This window comes from Miniopterus natalensis, chromosome 5, assembly GCF_054644295.1.
Source record: "Miniopterus natalensis isolate mMinNat1 chromosome 5, mMinNat1.hap1, whole genome shotgun sequence".
NCBI lineage: Eukaryota > Metazoa > Chordata > Mammalia > Chiroptera > Miniopteridae > Miniopterus > Miniopterus natalensis.
This window is the reverse complement of record NC_142085.1, coordinates 54,864,484-54,871,919: the sequence shown is the minus strand read 5'-3', so window position 1 is coordinate 54,871,919 and position 7,436 is coordinate 54,864,484. Positions and strand designations below refer to the sequence as shown.

The window sequence follows — 7,436 nt, the reverse complement described above, 5'->3', positions numbered from 1 at the left end:
TCAAAAAAATTTTAGGATGTCCTAACGAAGGTTAGACAGGGCACTAAAAATGTTTCGATGTTGGATCACTTTGTCATTTTGGTATGTAACTAGGAAGGAGACCCTAGAATTTAGTGTCATCGTTATAAAGTAACTTCCATTTCCTCTATTTATTTAGGTAGAAAGAACAACCACTTTCTCAATGCTTATCTCTATGAAATGAAAAATTGGAAACAGATTAGGTTCTGTCAATTCTGTCACAGTTTAGTATTAACTGATATCAAATCATCAACACATGGATTAGGATAAAAACAATGTTATTGAATTCATTCAGATTAGTTTCAATACAATATATTTTACATATTTAATAATTATCTAGAAGATTTATAATATATTTATGTTCTGTTAACCATTTGTATACTTATAATAAATGTAACACTAACGCTCACCAGAATATTTTTTTTGAAATATATCAGTTATTTAATTAGGTTCTTTGTAAGACATTTAGAAAACCAATTTGTGAGGATAAACTCCAGTTGCGAGGAAAAACACAGAAGAGAGGTAGCCCTTGAACTGAGGAAAATTTTGATTTTGGGTGAAATTTGCCAGTCCACAACTTTCTGGTCAACCTTACGCTGTTCTGTAAGCTTGTATTTCCCTTTGTGTAGACATCTTCCTGATGTCTAGGCTTACCCAAATTCTTCTTCTTGAAGAGAGCATCAGTGAGATGTTTTGGATTTCACACCACTGCTATCAGTTTTGGTGGGGGTGATAATGACGGATTTCTGGTGTGTTCTACACAGAGAAACTCAATTGAGAATCAGTGGTCCAGTCACAAGTAGCAAGCTACTGCTTAGCTGCTTCAGGAGGCCCACCCCCTTGACTCTGTGGTGCCCAGTGAGGATGACCAGAATGGTCCCCAGAGTGATGCTAGGTCCCACTGTTCTCACATGCCGACTGAAGAAGGGTTTGTGGCTGTGGCTCAGCAGCTCTTGAGACATATCTTCATTAGGATAGTATCTAGTTATTTAGCAAATTTAAACCACTTGGATACCACCATCCTTTTGACCATCAGCTGGTTTTGGGACCGTAGCAAGAATCTTCTTTTCTTTTTAATTGTGGATTTAGGTGCTGAATACTTCCTCTTCTACGTGGCCTTTCTGGAATACACAGCAAATTGGGAATATCTGCCAATTGATCTGAGTAGGATGGGGTTTCTGAGTAGGCTAAGGTTTTGGCTGCAGTGGAGCTTTCCCTTCTTAAGCATTTTGGCTTTGAGGTTACTCTTCTTAACTTCACCACTGGCACCAGCCTTCTTGGCTTCAGGTTTCTTCTCCTAGTACCTGGCTTCTCAGCTTTTTCGTCTACCACCTTGCAGGATAATATTTTCTTTAACACTTATGACATTACAGTCAAGGGAAAAATTTTAAAAAACCTCTCTCATCTATCTCTCTGTCTGTCTTTCTATCTATCCATCTATCTAGCAGATATGTATTACAGAGAACATAATAAAATGATCAACAAAAAGATGTTGAAGCAGAAAAATATATGAGGATAACTCTATGGTAAGTATAATGGAAATAGGAGTTTAAGGAGAAGGTGAATGAATGTACTCAGGTTGCCCCCAGATACAGAAGGAAGACTCCATAACTGCCTGAAGACTGGACTAGAGGCCTGAGGCTGTGAAGGGGAGGTTTCTGGAGATGAGGCGATTAGCCTCAGGAAGAGTGAAGAAAGGAGAAGCCAGGGCCATGAGCCTGAGGTCTGGGGTGTGAATCCTCCTGTTCCTCTCTCAGCTCTCACTGTTCTTGAATTTTGAGTAGGTATAACTGCCTCCTTCTAATGATGCCCCTTCTCAATTTTTCTTGTTTATTCTCTCTTCCGTTCCTACACGATTCCCTTTATCCTCTTCCTTCCCCCTCTACTATAAAATAGGGCGAGTGAGTGTAGGATGGGAGGGTGAGGCAGAAAAATCAATGGATAGGGTGACATTGGGGAGGGTCTTTGTTAGGTGGGGGAGGGGAAGGTGGGGTAGTGAGAAACGTACTTGTAAAGGGGAAGCCATATCATGTTTGTTTTTCTTTTTACTTTAAGTCCTAAGATGGGTTCCTGGCTACAGAAGCTTGGGAGGCCCTCAGTTCTCTCCCTTGGGTAGGGTAAGTGGGGGAGCTGCCTTCGCCTCTCCCTTAGTTTAGAGATGGAAAGGTTTTCTCTTTGCAGGAGGGAGCTCGAGTAGCAGAAACAGTGTAACTGACTGGGAATCAGGGGAGTTGGCTTCAGTCCACTCTCTGCCACTTTTTCTGAGACCTTGGGAAAAGCATCGAGATTCTTTATTTTTATTTTTATCTTTATTGTTGAAAGTATTACAGGTGTCCCATTTTTTCTCCCCAATTGACCCCCTCCACCTCTCTCCTACCCCCTCTCAGGCCTTCACCCCATTATTGACTGTGTCCATGGGTTAGGCTTATATGCATATAGCTTCTTTGGTTAATCTCTTCCCACCTTCCACCTACCCTTCCCTCTGAAATATGATCGTCTGTTGCATGTGTCAGTGTCTCTGGATCTATTTAGTTCATCAGATTCTTTTGTTCATTAGCTTCTTCTTAAAGAAGACCCTTCAACATTTCCTGTAGTGCTGGTTTGGTGGTAATGAACTCTTTTAGCTTTTCCTTGTCTGAGAAGCCCTTTATCTGAACTTCAGTTCTAAATGATAGCTTTGCTGGGAAGAGCAATCTTGGTTGTAGTTCCATGTTTTTCTTCAATTTGAATATTTCTTGCCACTCCCTCTGGCCTGCAAAGTTTCTGTTGAGAAATCAGCTGACAGTTGTATGGGTGCTCCTTTGTAAGTAACTAACTGCTTTTCACTTGCTGCTTTTAAGATTCTCTCTTTGTCTTTAACCTTTGGCATTTTAATGATGATGTGTCTTGCTGTGGGCCTCTTTGGGTTCCTCTTGTTTGGGACCCTCTGTGCTTCCTGGACTTGTAAGTCTATTTCTTTCCCCAGGTAGGGGAAGTTATCTGTCATTATTTTTTCAAATAGGTTTTCAATTTCTTGGTCTCTTTCTTCCCCTTCTGGCATCCCAATAATACAAATGTTTTATATGGTGTTTGTTTGAAGTTGTCCCAGAGGCTCCTTATACTATCTTCATATTTCTGGGTTCTTTTTTCTTTTTGTTTTTCTGGTTGGGTGTTTTTTTGTTTCCTCGTGTTCCAAATTGCTGATTTGATTCTCAGCATCCTCTATTCTAATGTTGATTCCCTGTAAATTATTCTTCATTTCAGTTCGTGTAGCCTTCATTTAAAATTGGTACTTTATTATGTTATTGATTTTCTCAGTTATTTTCATATAACCCTTACTAATATGGTTGAGCATCCTTATAAACAAAATTCTGAACTCTATATCTGTTAGCTTGCTTGGACCTATTTCATTTAGTTCCTCTTCTAGAGATTTCTTCTGTCCTTTCCTTTGTGACATGTTTCTTTGCCTCCACATTTTGGCTGCTTCCTGGTGTTTGTTTCTATGTATTAGGTAGAGCTGCTATGTCTCCTGGAATTTGTAGAGTGGCTTTTTATAGTAGGTGTCCTGTAGGGACCAGTGGCTCAGCCTCCCCAGTCACCTGAGCTGGGCCTTCTAGGTGCTCCCCTGTGTGGCCTGTGTGCACTGTCCTGTTGTAGTTGGGCCTTGGTTGCTGTTGGCTTCACTAGGAGGAATTGAGCCCCAGACCAATCAGTTGTGAGGACCAGCTGCAACTACAACCAAAGAGCTGCTGTGCTGGAGACACCCCTATGGAGCAGGATTTACTTCAGTGGGGCTTTGGTGTTCACCAAGTGCACCCCTTGAGTGTGTCACTCATGAATATGGTAGGGTTGTAATCCAGCGTGGTCGAGTCTGTCTCTGGGGCCTCCCGGGAGGTGCACAGTCAGCCTGTGCCAGTGCCTTGCCCAGGGCCACCCAGCATGAGCTACACAGCAAACCTTAGTTGGCTGCTACTTGTGCTGGGCTTGGAGGAGCCCAGGAGAGGCCAAGCTCTGAACCAATGCAGCTGCCGCTAGTCCCAGGCCTGGGGCCTCTTATCAAGCCGTATGGAGCATGATGATGCTTATGTGAGAGATTTTAGGAAAGTCCTAAGCATAAAGCTCGAGAGGCCACTTGCATAGAAAAGCCCCTGGAAATGGCCTGGATGAGCTGCAGGTGGGGAGGGGCAGGGCCTCCGGGAATCACGGGGTGGGGCCAAAGGTGTGAGTCGGGTGCTGGCGATTCAAATATGGTGCCTGCCTGCCGGCTGTGTGCGGGGAGGACTCGCCAAAGGAGCCATGGCCTCTGCCAGCTCCTCTGCCTGGGAGGAAGCCACCTCCCCAGCTCTTTCCCCAATATCAGGCAGGTTAGTTCCTCCCCGAGTGTCCCGGGTCCTTTCCGGCTGCTGCCCGGTGCTGGGCTCAGAGGGAGCGTCCGAGTGAGTCCATGCCGGGCCCTTTAGAGGAGCTGCTGGGGTTCCCGCAGCCTCCGCGACCCTCAGCCACAGTCCCGCTGGTTTCACAGCCTGGAGTTGTGGGGACGTCTCTTCTTGGCCCTGGAGCCCTGGGCTGGACGCCTGCTGTGGGGCTGGGATCCCTCACTCTTCCAGAAAACCTCCGCAGCCGAGATTCCCTCTCGGGTTTCAACCGCGGCACCAGGTGTGGGCCCGCGGCCGTGTCTCCGGGATCCAGCCCTGACCCGCCCGCGTCTCTGCCCCTCCTCCCGGTCTCGGTGCTTCTTCAGCTCCCTGGTTGTGGGGCTTCTGTTCAGCCAGATTTCAGGAGGCTCTGAGTGACGGTGGTTCTGTGTTTTAGTTGTAGTTTTGATGTGGTTGCAGGAGGCGGCGGGTGCCGCGGTTACCTACGCCCCGTCTTGTTTCCAGTCCCCAGCACGGAGATTCTTGATGCCCAGTTTGTAAAGGAAGAAAAGCAATAAAGTGACCTGTTTGTTTCTCCCTACTCTATAATTAATGTTTATAAATGATGAGAATTGGAAATAGTTTATAGGAAGGGGTCCAGGAACTCTTGCTTTTCCTCATCACCCTTAAAGAGAAAAATCACAGTGAACTTCCCAGTCCATTGTTTGGAAAGAAAGAAAATAAAGGGTGTGTGGGGGGGTCTTTTCTCTTTGAGAATCAGCAAGATGTGCTCTGCCCTCTAATAGTTGCCTGGGTAGAATTTTCCATCTTAGCACAAAGCTGCTCGACCGGGTTTCTACTAATCCCTCCTCTGTATACCCCTAATTTAACCAGAGGAACTGGAGGAGTCAGACAGTGTGTGGGAAGACTGAAGAAAATAAGAAAGGTATAGAAACCACCAGAGATGGAGATAAGTTAAACATTCTGGCAAGTTGTCACGGTGTATTGCTCCTGCTGAATGGTTAGGCAGTTGGGAAGGTAGTTAAGAGAATGGCTCTAAATGCTTAATCTAATTGCAAGCAGCTGTCGATTAGTGGAGCTTGACCAACTGTTTTTAATTCCACTCAGTGGTGATGAAGAGAAGGAGACTTTTAGGGGAAGCTGGCAGGGGCTGTGTGTGTGTGCGTGAAGTTGCTTACACCGCTTTTAGAGGTCAGAGAGTGCAGCAACTACTAAGAGATGCTCTTTGACACCACTTCAGGCTTCCTTGATAATGATTTTCCTAAATTTTACCAGCATTTGTTGAGCTTTTGTGGGGAGGCAAACTTCTCTGTTATCCAAATTCTGGAATGATTTTTCATGGGGAGTGATTCATCCCCCGCTGGTGAGGGACTGAACGGCTGTGCCAATACAGAAGCGATTGTTCAACGCAGGCAGTAAATCCAGAACGAACAATGATAATGCCAGCTAGGAGTCTTCTCCTTAGGGATGTTTCATTTCATTTTTTGAATGAAAGAAAATAGGAAAAATAAGAATGTGGAAAGTTTTAGCTAGTTTTGTGTAGTTGTAAAACCTGCTACAAATTATCTAAATTTGATAAAGTTTTGAGTAGCCCAGTCCAATCAGCTGGGTACCTCTTTTGATGTAATTACTCTATACTTCTATATATTTTTTCCTAATAAGATTTAAGTAATCTTTCTTAATATCTGTTTTTATTTGCTTCCACTTCTTGCCATACATTTAAAACACAGTTATTTTAATGTTTCTGCATTGCAAACTGAAGAGACTGTGAGCTTGACTGACAGCAAGGCTTCTATGAGACCAGGGAGGCCTTGCAGTTCTAACAGTAGCTATCTAACTGGCCTGGACATTTGGAAAAGGAGACAACTGGCAGAAACCCTCAGGGAGGAAGGGGCTATACTCCTTCAGTGCCAAGTACCATCCATTTTATATCCCTAATTTCAGTGCCCTAAAAGAGAAAGTAAGTTTCCTCACTATGGACATGAGCAAAGATTTATCAACAAGGGTATTCTTCCCAGCATTGTTTATAAGTTGGAAATCTCCTAAATGTTTACAACCAACATTAGCTAAATAATTTATAATGATCATATACAAACATAAAAGTGTTGTGGAAGAATATATAAATGACAAAGGGAAATGGGTCATTATGTACTAGGTAAAAAAATCAGGATCAGAATATATAATTAAAATTGTGTGTGTATGTGTGTGTGTGAAAAAGCAAAGTAAAAAAAGATCAAATTGGAAACAGTAGTGATGGGCTTACAGGTGATTTTAATTTTATTTGTGGTTTTTCTGCATTTTCTAAATTTCCTCTAAGGATTATATACTACTTTTACAGTTGGGGAAAAACAACAACCTTATTTTAAAAGAATTTCTCAAAATGTCACTTCTTATAAAGGATTCTATTGCTTATTAGGATGAAGCTAAGGAGGAGATTCATGTCCAGCAAGGGAGAAAAAAATTAAGAGGGACAGCACTCAGTAAACACCTAATTTTGTTTCTGATCTCGTGCCTGTTCGAAGCACTCACACTTGTTTGGACTCAGTTAGATAAGTCAGCTCCTCTGAAACAGTCACAATTTCCACCAGCTGTTTGGGATGTTTGAGGTTATGTTTTTGTTTTTGGTGAACTTCACTGCCTATCCCTGGAGCTAGCTCGTGAACAATTGTAAAGGAAGTCTTTGAGGCCGACTCAGAGGAAAGCTGCTAATCTCCTGACATCCACAGGGATCTGAGAGGCAGCTTCATCTGTGCTGTTTCTGTTTTTCTTCCCTGGCAGGTATCTTGATGTCAGAACGACAGCCACATCTTGGGTCTGCTTGTTGGATGGAGGGCCCATGACCACAAGTGACTCTGAGACACTCCTCCCGAGACAACGGGCACGTTTAACTACTAAGATGTGAGTGACAACACTGTGCTTGATATGCTTACAGACCTTCTCTGGGTTCTATTTTCCATGTTGTAATTCTTTTCCATGGGTTCAGGGTTTGTGAGCTCTCTGGCAGGAAGCTATTTATCATTGAAAGCCACCAAAGGAGGGCTGCTGTCGTCTTTGCCCAAGGCC

General features: G+C 43.6%; 1 pseudogene; it reads right to left on the bottom strand.

Annotated features, from left to right (window-relative positions):
• Positions 1-483: 483 nt before the first annotated feature.
• LOC107540667 (large ribosomal subunit protein eL6 pseudogene) lies at positions 484-7,211 on the bottom strand (annotated as a pseudogene).
• Between the last annotated feature and the right edge of the window lie 225 nt (positions 7,212-7,436).